Source organism: Pangasianodon hypophthalmus, chromosome 28, assembly GCF_027358585.1.
Source record: "Pangasianodon hypophthalmus isolate fPanHyp1 chromosome 28, fPanHyp1.pri, whole genome shotgun sequence".
Classification (NCBI taxonomy): Eukaryota; Metazoa; Chordata; class Actinopteri; order Siluriformes; family Pangasiidae; genus Pangasianodon; species Pangasianodon hypophthalmus.
This window is the reverse complement of record NC_069737.1, coordinates 4,156,325-4,172,448: the sequence shown is the minus strand read 5'-3', so window position 1 is coordinate 4,172,448 and position 16,124 is coordinate 4,156,325. Positions and strand designations below refer to the sequence as shown.

Here is a 16,124-nt window from a genome sequence, read left to right as displayed (position 1 = left end):
GGATCTCCTCTGCACGGTGTCAAAGCCCTGCAGTAATGCTGCTGAGACAGAGACATCAGTGCAGCCTCAGATGAGAGCAAATCCCACTACAGCCCTGGGATCTGACCCTGTAATGTCCCTATACTGAATCCAGATCAGCTAAAACAGCTCTAACCCTCACTGAGTCGACTAACAGAGCTTGGACCAAAGGCAAAAAAAAACAAAAAAAACTGCAGAATGATGCACTGGGTAATGCTCAAGAACGACTAGAAAAAGCCATATGAACACCTCTATTAAAAATGCCAAGAGCTATGATTATGAATTATTATACAAGGTGGCAATACTCCAATATCCTCCTGCCTTCACAAACAGCTAGCCAGTGAACCGTCTGCTAATAATCTACATCACATTTGTGTCACAATAGTAACACTGAAGAGTGAGAGTATATATATATATATATATATATACATACATATATACACACACACACACACAGTATTGTGCTTGGGCACCCTATTTATTTATTTATTTTTATTACCAGCTTTGTGATAGATTTTTATTTTATGACTTCTACATTATCAAGTCAGTACAAAAACATTTTAGATTTCCAAACATTAGTTTTCCAGCACAAAATTATTTTCCTTATAAAATTGCACAAACTGTACCTTAGACTACTGATTAGAATACTGTTTACTCCTCTTTACAGTATTTTTTGCTCTACAATATTTCTTCGCATGTGCCTAAGATTTTGCATAGTTCTGAGAGATAGATAGATAGAATTATTTTAATATATCTAATTGTATGCAAAACACCCAAACCAATGACAAAGTAATCAACAGTGGCAAAGGCACAGACCTGGCAACTCTGTTCTACACTCTCAGAAATAAAGCTGCTATTACAGTTTCCTCCCCTTATTATTTTTTTTTCTTTTTTTGTAGCAGTATTTATCCATTACCTGGGACTATGAATAATGCACCTTTAACGGTTTACAGTAATAATTGGACCTCAAGGACCACCATTCATCCTGTAATTTGCTTTCTGAATAAATCATAATAGTATACGCTTTTATAGTATACATAATAGTATACGCTTGTAATAGCATATGATTTATCCCAAGTTAAAAAAAAAAAAAAGAAAAAAATGGTACAAGAGACATACCCTTGAAGGAACCATACCACTGCAAAGTTATAGCTTATTACATTTTTGTACTTTACAATACTTTTCTTTTACCTAGAAATGTGATTACAGTGTATGCACCAAGGCTTCCTGTTCATCTACTCACCATCTGCGTACTGGATCATGATTGGTTCAAAGCCATGGAGCCTATGTGTGACATCACAAACTGAGCTCTTCAGATCAGTTTTATACAGAAGTATACGGAGTCTCTGTTTCAGAAGAAGAAATTGAATGTTTAAAAAAAAAAAAAAATGGCCTCAAACACCAATCAGAATCAAGCAACCAGAAGAATGTCATGTTTCTGAGTTCAGGGTAACAATGTTCAAGGCAACAATGTCACTCCCTTTCCTCTTCACTTTCCTTCTGGCTCTCTATTTCTTCACTATTTCTCCCTCCCACTCTTTTTTGCTTCAGTTTGCAGCGAGTTCTCCCTCTCTAGCCATGCATCATAAACCTCCAGCATTTGCTGATACGGCTTCCGCAGGGAAAGAACTCGGAGCTTGCAGGAGCCGGCAGCTAAGGAGGGAGCAAATGAAACCAAGATAGGAAGATAAACCAACAGATTAGTTTCCAAGCAATCTATAAGCCCCAGACATGAGCCAGTGGGTTACGCAAACGGAAAAAAGAGCGAGTAACCAGTGAAGAGTAAACGCCATTATATAATACACCTTACAGGTATGTAGAACCCAGGCTCTGTGGACATCGACGCACTTGTCAGCCTGTAAAATACAACATTTTCTCCGTCTCTTTTATCCCTTTCAGTCCTGAACAAATCCATCTGTTTTTCCCCCAATGTCTAATTTGCAGCAGGAAGTTGTAACATGCTCCTGTAGAGACACATTAACTCACAGCATTAAACAACGAATGAAGTCTGTATAGGGACACACATGGATATTCACTCGGTTTAAACGCAGTGGAGCAAGTGCTAGTTCAAACTTTATTGCCATAACACTGCATTTTAATAGACAGACGAGAAGAATAGACTCAGACTGATGGAGGGAGAGGAGTGGGACAGGATATAAAAATGAAATTACCTGCAGCTAAAATCTCTATTATAGCACAATGGCCAATTATAATGTTTCGCTGAACAAAAGGAAGAAAAGCTAACATAGGCTGCTGGGTACATCAGTGAGCTGCTTAAAAACCATACAGGTCTCGTCTTCACGGTGAAACAGTTAACAAGTTCAAAACGCCACACTGAAAGTAACAATAATGGCCGAAGCCCTTTATTCATTACTAGCAAATACGACATATAAATATGAACAGAGTAAAGAATGGCTAAAGGGTTCTTTGGAGAGCTTTCTCAAGAGGTTCTTCTTGGAACATCTCTGATAAGAAGACTCGCTTTTGTAAAAGGTTATTTAGGGACTAAAGAGAACAATTCACACACTCATTCACATCGCGGGGCCATTTAGAATACTCAGTCCATGTAATGTCATGTTTTTAGGATGTGAGAGGAAACTGGAGAACCCCGAGGAAACTCATACTGTAGATACAGGGAGAACACAGACAGAAACCCAAGCTCAGGATTACAACAGGGACCCTGGAGCTGTGAGGCGGCAAAGATACACACTGTACCACCATACCCAACTTGAAAAAAAATATATATATTGTCAAGAAAATACAAAGTCAATGTTTGCGAATTTAAATTTACCGTGAGACTTTGAGCGAGAGCAAGCTTTGACGTCTGCTGAAGATAAATAAACGAGTTGTTTAGACAGTTGTACAATGAAAGGGCTTAATGAAACCACCTGGAACTTTTAATTAAAAAGACAGGCATCATAAACAGACTCAATTTTCCAGCTACGGCTTTTCATTAGAACACAGATACCTGCTGACAAGCCGTTAAATAAAAGAGGAATAATTATGATTATTATTTTTATTATTATTTTTAGATTGTGTTAGCCAGGGCAGTCATGGCATGATGAGTCAACAGAAATGGGCTTTCAGTTTTTTATTAAAACACAAAGATGGGGAGAAAGCAGCATGCTTGCATCGTTTTCTCCATGCTCTGAATGCATCATCCCTAACCCCAAAGACGGAAGTGTCTGCTTTGCAAAGTGTATGCATTCTTGTTGGATCTCTATGCGTAATGCGTGAAGATGCGTAGCTTTTTAGGAACTGGACAGCTTTTTAGGAACTGGACAGCTGAAGACTGGACAAAGACAAGGCAATATTCTAGTCTTTCACTGTCCAGGTTCTGTGTACCTGTGCCCACTGTAGCCTCAGATTCCTGTAGCCTGAGATGCTTTTCTGCTCAGCACGGATCTAAAGAGTGATTATTCATGTGACTGTGGCTTTTCTCTTAGTTAGAAGAAGCCTTTATTTGTCACATGTACATTACAGCACAGTGAAGTTCTTTTTCTTCACATATTATTTAGGAAGTTGAGGTCAGAGTCCTGGGTTAGCCATGAAAGGAGCAGAAAAGGTTAAGGGCCTTACTCAAGGGCCCAACAGTGGTAGCTTGGTAGTGTTGGGGCTTGAACCCCTGACCTTCTGATCAGTAACCATTAACGATATGGCCGCCACTCTCATCACTAGTTATTTGTACTGGTCACTAGGTATACCCGTAAAATATTACTGACGGGACCTAAATCCCAGAGATACTCCGATAACAATTACACTTTCCACCACCTCATGGAAAACTAGCCCAATCTGAATAGGGTTATACAGAAATACAGTGGGGAAAAAAAATGCTGACACTGTATTTCCAGGCTCTGAGTCAATACATGCCATCACACAGCACTTCCTACAGTTCTGCAAGCTACTTGCTACTTTTCTGACAAGTCTTCCCCCCCAGGCGATTCATCAAAATGCAGCCATGTCTGTCACCAGGCCAGCTGACCCCAGTGTCCAGCTTATACAGACAAGCCTTGGGGGGAGAAAAGAAAAAGAGGAATGATGATTCTATCACTTTCTCTACTGCTCCTTCACATACTTGATTGCTTTTTTTATTATAAGATCAGGGTGTTTTCTGAGGTTGATGCTAAACTATTTTTAGCAGTCATTTCAAATCAGGTTTCTATCATGGTTGAGAAGAGCTGTAAAGAGAAGTACTTGCCTTACTGTAAAACTGCTGCACATATGCTTATGGAGTTGTGGAGTGCTAAAAGCATTTTTTTTTTTTTTTAAACTTACATTAGTGTTCATAGACCTACGTAACACCTACATAAGCTCCTCTTGACAATTGACATACAGTAAACCTACATAAACACATATAAAGGCTTAGGAAAAAACACCAAAGTCAAGTGACATAGATACGACATAGGTTGTTGTGGCACTTACATAAGAATGTCATCATAACTGACTTTGCAGTTCAAGGCACTTCTGGTACTTTAGTCGTATAATGGTGATGCCACGATGGCTCAAATATTAAACTCACTCAAACTCAAACCTGTTATGACAATGTTATGACACTGTAATAAATCTTATTAGGAAGGAATAAAACAGTGGGACGTGTTTTAGGAAAATAATCAATGAGGAAGTGGTGTGATGTGACCTGACGACAAGAAACAAAACGCCGAAGTTCATTATTTTATAACTATAACTGCACATCCCATAGTGTTTCGTTCCTTCGCATCATCACTTATGTTATAGCAGCTAGAAACAGTTGTTGCCTCAGCAGCCTCTTGAAGTTAATTTAAGAAGCTGCTCCTCATTTTACTAAGAAACCACAAAGACCTCAGTCCTGAAGGCTTCCCTGAGACGTAAAACTTACTTTTACAAAGTACTGAAACTGGCTGAAACTGGAGACTCCTTCCATAAGTGTTGCATTTCTAATGATGCCAAGTGATAATTAGGTTGAAGAATCTTCATAAGACATTGAACAAAGATTTTGGCCATCTGAACCCCGTGATTCTACAAACAAGACAGCCATTATAGGTATCCAAAGAAACCAACACAACAATAAAAACAAGATATTAATGTAGAAACTAATAATTCCCAAAAAAAAGATGACTAGAGTGTGTTATCAACAGAGACGTCTCATTAATAAAGCAAAATGGGAATTAAAAACTAAAGACAAGCCATGGCCTGCCCAGTGTGTCTCAACCCCTTAATTATTTGTTAATAGGATGGGACAGATGCTACGCTATGCCATGGGAGATCCCCGATAAGGATGTTAAAATTAAGAGGAAAAAAAAAAAAAAAAAAGAGCGGGTAGAGGAGACACAACAAACAAACGACAGTGTTGCTGAATCTGGCGAGGTTGATAAATAGGAGGTAAATAGGACTTCCTGTTTTTGGGCTGGTGTAGAAGCTGTTGCCTCCTTGGTGAGTTAGCTTTAGTCATTAGTGAAAATGGCTCAGGGAACGAGGGGGAACCGATAAAGACAACACCAACCAGCCCAACATCTGTTTCCTGACACAGGCGATACATTACACACTCCCTCTCTCCCTCTTTATCGCTTACTGCATGCGTGTGTGTGAACTGTAGGAGGTCATGGTGAAACGCCTTCCTCAGTCTCGGTGTCTCAGCATCTCAGCATTTCAGTCACGACTTTTCAGACAGAGCAAAAAATAAAATAAAATAAAATAAATAAATAAATCGGGCAGCTCTTCCTTGTGAGGCATCTACACTCACGCGTTTTTCGTTAACTCTGAAGCAGTTTGGTTTTTTTTTTTTTTCTTGTTTTGTCTTTTCTCAGCAGCAGCAGGATGGCTATCACTCTCCCATGCTCTAGTAGCTCCTCTCAGCGTTCGTTCGCTCATACCTCTGTTCGCCGACAGCCGATTTTTCGGCACAGCGCACAAACAAGTGTCTAGTGTGAGCCCCAGGGGGTGACTGATGCATGACGACAGCTCGCAATATCAGTTTTACGCCACAGAGATGCACAAAACCATGAAACTGTAGAGACGCGCGGGGATGGGAGGGCAGCAGGGAGGGGCGTAGACTGCATATATCCAATAGTTACGGCAGAGATAAACTATACTACCCAGAATTCAACTGGTTTGTGTTGTGAAAAATAAAGAGGTTGTTCCGTCATTTCTTTAAAAGCCAACGTGTCCTTCACAACAACTTTTCATGTTTCAGAAAAAAAAACATTCATTAAACTGCACTTTTGTCCCAACCCATTATAATTACACTTTACCATGAAATATAATCATTAAAATACTTCAAAAATCATATTTTTTTTTTGTATAATCGGCCCTGAAACATCCATTTCCATGAGCTTGTGGAACAATCCATTACAGGATTATAATACATCCATTCATTATATAAAAAAATAAAAATAAAAAAAGTTTATTTCATTCACTCAATCCTGTTATCTGAACACATTCATCCCTATTAAATATTTGGAAATTATTATTAATTCCAGATTAATAGGTCAACAGTTCAACAGGACGGTACATCACCTGACGTTCATGTGACGATCATGGGAAGAAGAGGAAGAAATTATTTAATTTCTTTTTTCTTTATTTTGAAAGATAATGTGATATTGACCAATGACATCATTTTGAAAGGACAAACCTCTTACCCAAATTATAAAGTGAAAGTAAACAATAATAATAATAATAATAATAATAATGATAAGTAAATCAGTACAACGTCCTCATACCAATAGCATGGATGCTAGTTAACCACATTTTATGTATTTCCTAATTCAATTAAAAAAAAAATAATAATAATAAATAAAAATAAATCTCAGCCCTGTTATTTAGTTAAAATAACTTTTTTTAATGGGTAAATCCATGTTTTCTTAAATTCACTGTTGATTTATTTATTTTTATTTTTTTTTTTTTTTTAAATTAACATGGAATAAATGGCACTTCAGTTGTGGAATTGCTCCAAATATTAGTCCAATTTTCATAATATTTAGGCATTTCCAAAAAAAAAAATTACAACATTTGAACTTTTGGTCACCTAAGAGAGCTCTATTAAAACCCTAGTTCAAGCAATGATTTTTTTTTTTTTTTGGAAAACTTTTCCAAGACATTTTTGTGATGGCCTCTAATTATTTAAGACCTGAGTCTAATATAAAAACTAATCCAATACAGTAGCATACATTAAAAATGGTATCTCATTTGATTAATTTTAAAGAAGCTGCTGCCTTTATTTGTCACATATAAATTACAGCACAGTGAAATTCCTTTCTTTGCATATCCCAGCTTGTTAGGAAGTTGGGGTCAGAGCGCAGGGTCAGCCATGATAGGATGCCTGAAGCAGTGAGGGTTAAGGGCCTTGCTCAAGGGCCAAACAGTGGCATCTTGGGGCTGGGGCTTGAACCATTTACCCCTTTTTTCTAACTTTATTCAGCAACTAAAGAAAGTTTATCTCCCTGAATGTATATTTATATGTGTATATATATATATATATATATGTGTATATATATATATATATATATATATATATATATATATATATATATATATATATATATATACACACATGTGTGTGTGTGTGTGTTTTGCCTACTCTATTTTTAGATTATAACTGTGTGTGTGTTTATCATTCCCCTTTTTCTCTATTGTCTCAAAATGTGTACTCTAAATCAGTGATGTGACTTTCTTCACTTAAGAAAGTAACACCATTTCCTTGGTCCTGCAATACAAAAGCATACTGTAGTGCTAATAATAATCCATCTGGCTCTGATATTATAACGTAATAGGCTCGTTAATAATATTTATGCATTAAATACTTCAATGCTCTTTTTAAGTAATTAAAATCCGACAGCCCTACTGTAATTTGAAGGCAGCCACTCACACTCCACAAAAGTACCGAACTATAAAACTCTTTACAAAAGAAAACGTCTTTAGCTCTTTCACTGGTAATGCGTTATTCATATGTAGGTCCATTCAGAGCACTAATCTGACCGTGTATGATCTCCAGTGGCCTCAGTTAGATTCATTCATATTGTTCTCCTCTCAAACGCTCCCACTGCGCATCAAAGAGAATGACACGAAGCATGCCTTTCGACAAAAAGAGGTCAGAGATGGTGAGAGAAATGCGCTTGCTCTCTCTCTCTCTTTCTATTTAGTTCTTCGCCATTCCATCTGTTGCTTATGCTAAGAAAAAGAAAATTCAGGTATTTTCAATCCACGCTCTTCTGTGTTGTTTAATTAGTATGCTCATCAAACATTTGAGAGAGCTGGACATGTAAAAAATCAACCTTAATAAAATTCTTCTTTCAGTGCAAGCCAGGAAAATCCATGTTTATCAAGTTTTGCAAGCTGGTGAGGGAGAATCACTTGGTTACTTAAGAACTGAAACATTTTTACAGCTCTTGATCTATTCGCGAAATCCACCACACACACACAGAAAACTGAACACCTACCAGCCTTCAAGGAAACATATTACTCGTTCGTAAATACACTACAGTTATACCCATATGTGTGTTGTAGGGATGTAACTGAATGCGAATACATTACTCGAAATGAACAGGCAATGTGTGCTAATCAGATACAAGTATAGATAAGAATATAGATAAGTCTTTTCACAGCGCATCAGGTTGAGACTAGAGGTGCGCACCAGGACTGGGAGCCCACGAGGCACAACAAAAAAACTTGCATTTACAGCAAGTCATCTTCTTTCATTCATCCTTAGTAACCGCCTGATCAGGGTTGTGGTGGTTTAAATTATGCTACTAGTTTGTATATGGGAAATAGAACCAACTAAATTTGGTACAAAAAGCAGGTGTGTTTGGCTAAAGACGTGGCTGCGTCCGAAACCGAAGGCAGCTGCCCAAGTTATTGTCTTATAATTCAACTCAATAGCTATGAAGGTATCTGTAGGGAAATGGTTTGAGACGTGCTTCAAAGGCAACAGCTGCTGACACTAAGCCTGTTAGGCTAGACACAAAAATAGAACAAGAATTATGTAACTATGGCAGCTATTTTGTCCAGATTGGCTGTTGCACCCAAGCTGACGCACAACATTATGGGATATGCAGGAAAGCAGTATACGTGTACACTGATTTAAAAAAATAAATAAATAAAAAATCAGGCAGTTACAGCTCTCTCAGACAGAATACAGCCTGAATAAGCAACATTTTTATATGGTTCAGATTCAATCTTACCTGCACATGGCAGCCATCTTGGTTTTGTGGTTGTGCTGGAAGTAAGATCTCTTATAGCACAAATGAAATATTGAAAAAATTGGAATACCATATTGCATCAGACACAAAAGATCTGTCAGAAAAGACAGACAGGAGGACAGACAGACAGGTTGGTTTGGGGCGGGGGTACTGTAGAAAGTGCAAACTGCAGCAGTTAAGGATTTTTGCATTACAAGTATTGGCAGGAGACAGACAGCGAGAATTCAATATCCAATCTGATCCTCTTTCCGTCCTTCTCCCATTGGACGTCCTCCAGCCCCCGTCTCCAAATCAAGAGAGTGAGACTGAGGGTGAGACGAGATACACTGACGGCTTAAAAGATCACCACAGGGAGAGATGGTTAATTGTTCTTGCACCCTATGAAATGTGTTTTAACCACCTCTGCGGGCTTGGTGATGACCATATGCGTCCGATACTGGATACTACTCCCAAGCCAACCATTATCACTGTTACACCTTACATGAAATTGACGTGAATTGCATTCAAATTAGCACGGATATATATACAATATACAAAAAATGGTAGCTAATAAAGTATGGCAAGCTAGTTAGCTAGTTAAGTAAAGACACAAACGAGTATATAAGCTTCTGCATAGGGGAAAGACTCAGCCAATTTCCTTTTCTACAAAAAGGTTTGAGCCCTCGTTAAGAAGTCAGCAAGTTGTTGGCTAATGGGATAGAAAAAGAAAAAAAAACGACTGTGTTGCACTAGCAGTAGATTTACGTATAGAACAGCTTTATGCTGCAAATTATTTTGCTTGGTGTTTCCACATACCTGTGTCTCCCATGCATGCTAATTAACACAACTAGTAAAAGCAAAGGTGTGTAGTTCAGAAGATAGCTGGAATCAGAACAAGTAGCACAAGCTATAGTTACAGCATTGAGGCGTGTTGCACTACTGTGGAGCGCATTTAATAAATATATATGTAGAAAAACGAAACTTTTGTTTTGCGAAAGTCAATAGAAAGTAAAGTTTTTTTTTTCCTTTCTCTAGTTTTTGAACGAGAAAAGAAAAACACACCAGCGACCACTTGCCTACTTGTCCATCAGGCAGCTATGAATAAAAAATGAATCTCCTGGATACGTGTCATTAATAGGGCTACATGACACCTACATAAGCCCTTCATGACAATGGACATAAACCTACATAAACGTTTTTAAAATCTTATTTCAGCTGGCTTAAAGACTTGGTCTTAGACTGCTTTTATGTGTTTTGATGTCAAGTTGACTTCAAGCTATGTGATTTTTTTATGACAGAAGGATGAAGCTTTCTGAGCTGAGTCAAGAGACGTAGATATGACATAGGCTGCTTTATGGCACTTTCACGTAATAACATAATGACAACTGACTTTGTAGCTCAGCGTACTTCTGGTATGTCAGACTCCCAGATCAGTAACCATGTGATATACTGTACTAGATGTTCAACGAGCTATAAAGTCAGTTGTGCAAGTGCTATAATACAATCTATGTCATATCTATGTCACTATGTCTTGACATTGCAAATAGACAGAAGCAGTCTTTATGTCAGCTGATGACTATTGGAATAAGCATTTGTATCGGTGCTGTAGGTTTATGTCCGTTGTTTTTAAGAGCTTACGCAGGTGTCATGTAGGCCTATGAACACTGCTCTTCAGTAAATATTGCTTTTTATGGGCAGCTCTCCATCAAGTAGGATCCGATCACTGCTGGACCAGTGGCTCTGAGATGAATTATTAAATGTAATGCAAGGTCAATATGTCCACTGGAGCTGTCATGACACAACAGAAAGGGGCGGTGTAGCTTTCAGCTACCTGTGCGTGCGTGTGTGTCTGTGTGTGTGTAAAGAGACAAGAGCCTGATCATTAATCTCATGTATGCTGAGAGGCTCCATCCCCTTGCCAGTGGGGCTAAAGTGCAATTATGTGTGTGTGTGTGTGTGTAATTATCGCCATGATGCATTACTCTCCTTTACGTCCTCCACTCCCTGACCACCCATCTAATCCTGTTGCCATGGTGTCAGAGACTCAGTGCCACACAGGAGATATTTGGGGACAAAGTGGAGAATTTGGAGCAGCGTGAGCACGCGTGTGTGTGCATACACTACTGTGTCAAATGCAGTCTATATTGGGATGAAGCTGATGGATGTACGTAATTGTATGACGATGCCAGAATGTGACATTTATAGAGCTGTGAAGTACTAACATGCTTGGGCATTGCATGTGTGTGTGTGTGTGGTGTGTGTGAGAGAGAGAGTATGAGTCACTGTAAAAGGTCACTGTTGTGTGTGATCAAGTGTGTGAGAGATGAAGTGAGAACAGTCTTGCTGGGTGGATGCGAGTTTAGAAAGGTCAGTATGTTGTGTGTTTTGTGTGTGTGTGTGTGTGTGTGTGTCCATCCGTCCTATGGGAAAGGGGCAGACCATGCTCTGCTATAAAAGTGATGATGAGGCTGAATGAGAGGAGAAAGACAATCAACGTAGCAGCTGCAGAGAGAATTAAGACTGAGACGGGGACCAATTCCTTCATCAATCAGGTTAAAAGATTACTGCTTGATTTAATATGCTGAGTGATGCAATAACTTGCCACATGGTGACACTGGAGACACGGCCAAATCTTAACATGCTAAAATCAATAGCGCTGGGGTTTTTAAAAAAAAAAAAAAAAAAAAAAAACACCTCCTATCACCGTCAAAATGCCACCATTTAAGTGAATAGCCTTTTTGTTCCATACATTCAATAATAGGTTATTTAAGCACCTTCTTACTGTTACTCATGTTTCTCAGGTAATTCTACATTTTACTCTCACAAAAAACACTTATGAATCCAATTTACAACAGTTTCATAAACCTATAAACTCAGCAATAAGTGAACGCACGGAAAGCCTAGCTAGATTATACGCCAGTGCGTTTCAGGCTTAGGCAGCCCTGCGACTCTTGCAATTTTTCATTTGCTTCACATCGGATTTCATATCTGTAATTATAGAAACTGGATTTGTCTGGAGAGTAAACTAGCTGTGCTGTGACATTTTGCTTGAGTGGAGATATGGATTAGAAAACGATTCATTTTAGCAGTGCCTCAACTCCTTTATTACCCAGTCTCTGCATAAGAAAAGATCATAGCACTGGTTAGCCCTGAGAAAATGCAGTGTGAGAGTGTGTGTGAGAGTGTGTGCGCGTGTGCTCCTTGGGCTCCCCCCCCCGCCGGTAATCACGTGGTTAAGTGTGGAAAATGATATTGAACATACATTCATCTCTGTGTGCTACTCTTAAAGTGAGAAGTGCTAACATTTCTAATAAACAAAGGCAACCGGCAATGCTAAGCGTTGCTAGAACAGCATTTTTGGCACAAGCATAATCTAAACTATTCCTTTATGTCCCCTTCAAAAAAACACTAAAAAGCTACTACTGTATAAAACTCCAAGCTAAATTCAACTCTGAATTTTGTTATCAACATCCCCAGAACCTCTACGTGCTGCTGATAATACGTTCGCTAATAACCTAGCTAAATGTCGAAGCACTCAGCTATGTAATTCTTTCTTCGCACTAAAGCATGCTTATGTATCCAAATTTATTTATCCACAAAGAAATGGGGGCATAGGCTAAAATATTAATATCACCGCTGTCATTCTACAAAGCTCACTTAACCTTTAATTAGAGCAGATTTCGGATGTGGTACACTTTATTATAGCGATGAAGGTTCAGCGCAAGCACACGTGCGCACACAGACTGGGGTCATGATCAATTATTAAAACAATGGCCCATGCAGGTGATTAGGCATATCCATTTTAATTACACCCCAGCATGATGGGAAGGAGGGAGTGATTGGTTCATAGGCAACATAATGAGAGGGAGCGAGTGTGCGGACTAGTGTGCAATTACAAGAAAATGGATGAGGGCAAAAAAAAAAAAACAAAAAACAAAAAGGAAAGGAAGGGTTGTGATGAAGGTTTATGATGAAGTGATTACTTCATTCCTCATTCATATCCTCTCTCTTTCATCTCCCACTCAGTCTCTTTTCCAAGAACATTTCGAATTTGTGTCACTGTGTCTACCCACGCAGACCATTTTGCTTAGGCATCTTTAGACTTCTGATGCCAGAGACAACAGGACATTTTTTTCTGTATAGGAGTCTCTTTTTTTTCCTAGTGTTGACTTTCCTGATAAAAAAAAAAAAAAAATTATTTAAAATGATGACCATTTTAAAAATTTCCCTCTTGTGGTGGCGCTGCTCTGCTGGCGACCTCGTACTACTACATGGCACTGTTTACATTAGTATTCCGGCACATCTAGGTGTTTTAGCTTGTTTTTAGTTTGCAGTTCTGTTTCACGTTGTTTGATTATTGTACTTTTATATAGGCACTCTCGGAACTTCTTAATATTTCCCAAATAACTTCAAATGTTGCTGTCATTCAGCTACTTATCTCACACACCGTACAGGCACTCCTTTCACTTTGCTCTGCAGGATTATCCCCAGTCGTAAACTTGCCTGAGGTTGTAAAACATTGACGGCTCTTTTTTGCAAGTGAGCCTGTACCCACTCTAGCCTCAGATTCCCTTTGTTGGCATTTTGAGATGCTTTTCTGCTCACCACAGTTGTAAAGAGTAGTTATATGAGTTAGGCTTACCACCGTACAATGACTAATGTCACTGAAATCACATGTTTTTCCCATTCTGATGTTTAATGTAAAAATTGAATCAGCCCTTGACCTTTATCTGCATGATTTTATGCACTGACTGTCGCATAAATGATTGGCTGATTGTATATTTGCAGGCACGTTCAGGTGTTCCTATTAAAGTGGTCGGTGAGTATATATACTTATGTACTAACTTAAATCCTTTTGTACAGAAAACAAAAAAAAAAGCAGATGCACTGGAGTTCGGACAAGGGATTATTTATTTATTACAGACTGAAATGCTAACCCCTAATTTAGTGCCTTTATATGACCCATCAACATAAAAAAAAAAAAAAAAAAACACAAACCAATTAGCATTCTGTCCCTCTCTCACCTTCTCCCTCCCTTACTCTTTCTTTTATTTTCCAAAATAACAAATATTTCCTGCAGTCAGAGTGGGCGCGCATTGGTATTCTGTATCCTGCTTATGCCAACAGCTAAACGGTATCAGCACTCCACCAGGATGCACTTCATACCACCATGCAAGGAGGGTGGGGGGTACACGCGGTGAGATGGAGAACAATGCAGCGACAGAGGTGAAAATGAGACACATTAAAGGAGAAAAGAGTGAATAAACACATGTGAGAGGAGGGAGAAATGGTCCCAACACCTCTGTCAGCCACCAGCAGCTACAATGACAAGTAGCAGTGCTGTAACTTGCTGTCTGGTTTTGTACAACGTGAAAATAAATCTTACAGATTTCTTGTAATGGAGGGAAAAAAAAAAAAAAAAAAAACGAAACAACCCTTTAAAATGCAAAGAAAGATGTATAGACAAACAAAGAGATGGGGAGAGAGAGAGAGAGAGGAAGAGAAATATGGGAGATAACGGAAAAAATAAAGTGCGGTGAACAGCAAAAAAAATGGAGCATCCACCTTAAGACAGACAATAGCAGAGTGGGAAGATAAATGGCAAAGAAGTTAAAGAACAAGAGAGCAAAAAAAATGAGGGATTTGGAGGTAGAGTATTACTACAGAAGATGAGAAACAAAGTAGTACCAGTGTAGGGCAAAAGAGACAAATAAAAGCAAATAAAGTTAGGCATAACAAGACAGGAGCAGGCAGATGTCACGAATGTGACTTACAGTACAAAAGGAAATGTGTGAGTGAAAAGACCGAAATCTCTCTCTCAAACAAAAAAAAAAAAAAGTGATGGTGAAAGCAAGAAAACAAGCAAAGCACCGAGGTCAGAGATCCTCAGCAGGAAATCGAATTGAATTTCTTGGATGGAAGGAAAAGAGCGATTGGCTGGGAATTGGAGGAAATTTGTTTTAGGGAAAGGCAAAGTAAAAAGTTCAGCCTGGTTTCATCCATCTTGGAATGGCACCTGTGGTTAATAAGTGTACAGGAAGACCAGACGAGACAAAAAGCTGAACATGCGTGGAGAAAAGTCAACAAACTGTGTCCCTAACCAGTATTAAACGCAAAACCTTTTATTAATTTATTTGTTAAAAATTTCATTTGCTCAATTGTAAGCTACACTAAGATCTGGTTACAGCTCAACAGATTAATGACAATTTTATTCCAAATATTCAGGGGTATGGTAAATAATAGAATATTAGGAACCCTGATCAGCAAAAAAAAAAAAAAAAAAAAACACTATACAGCAACATGACAACACAGGAAACGTGCATAATATGTTCCTGACAGTACTACAGTCATAAATCTAGCACTCTATAGGTTTTCTTGGGTTTCTTTCTCCGGAAGAACCCTTATTCTATGTAGAAGATTCTATGTAGAGTTCCCTTTCAGAGAGGGATCCAAGTATAAACTCATAACCATCTGAAAAAAAGCCTTAGGCATTTTTCCTAAGAGTGTAGGCGTCTTCATGCAAGTAAGTAGAACATTACCAGACCAGAGCATCCTTCATAACCTTTGTTTAAATTGCTAAGTAAAAACAGAGTAAAGGACTACAAATGCACTCAAGCAATCTGAACCAAACATTCATTATTCATCTTCATTAACTGCTTGATCCTGATCAGGGTTGCAATGGATCTAGAGGCTATCCGGTGAACACTGGGACACCCCGGATGGGACACCAGAGGTTGCATTGCACCATACACACACTAATTCACACCTCAGGGCAATTTAGTGTAGCTAGTCCACCAACCAGTATGTTTTTTATTAGGTGGCAGAAAACTGCAGACCTTGGACAAAACCCACACAGACATGGGAAGAACACGCAAAACTCTACAAAGACAGTAAAATGAGCTCAGGGTCAAACTGGCGACCCTGGAACTGTGAAGCTTGACAGAACCATAGTGCCGT

The 16,124-nt window shown here is 38.7% G+C and overlaps 1 protein-coding gene across 13 annotated transcripts in view; it reads right to left on the bottom strand.

Moving 5' to 3' along the window:
- The window catches only part of nrxn2b (neurexin 2b), a 591,140-nt gene that overhangs the window by 487,414 nt on the left and 87,602 nt on the right, over positions 1 to 16,124 (bottom strand). The window lies entirely within an intron of this gene.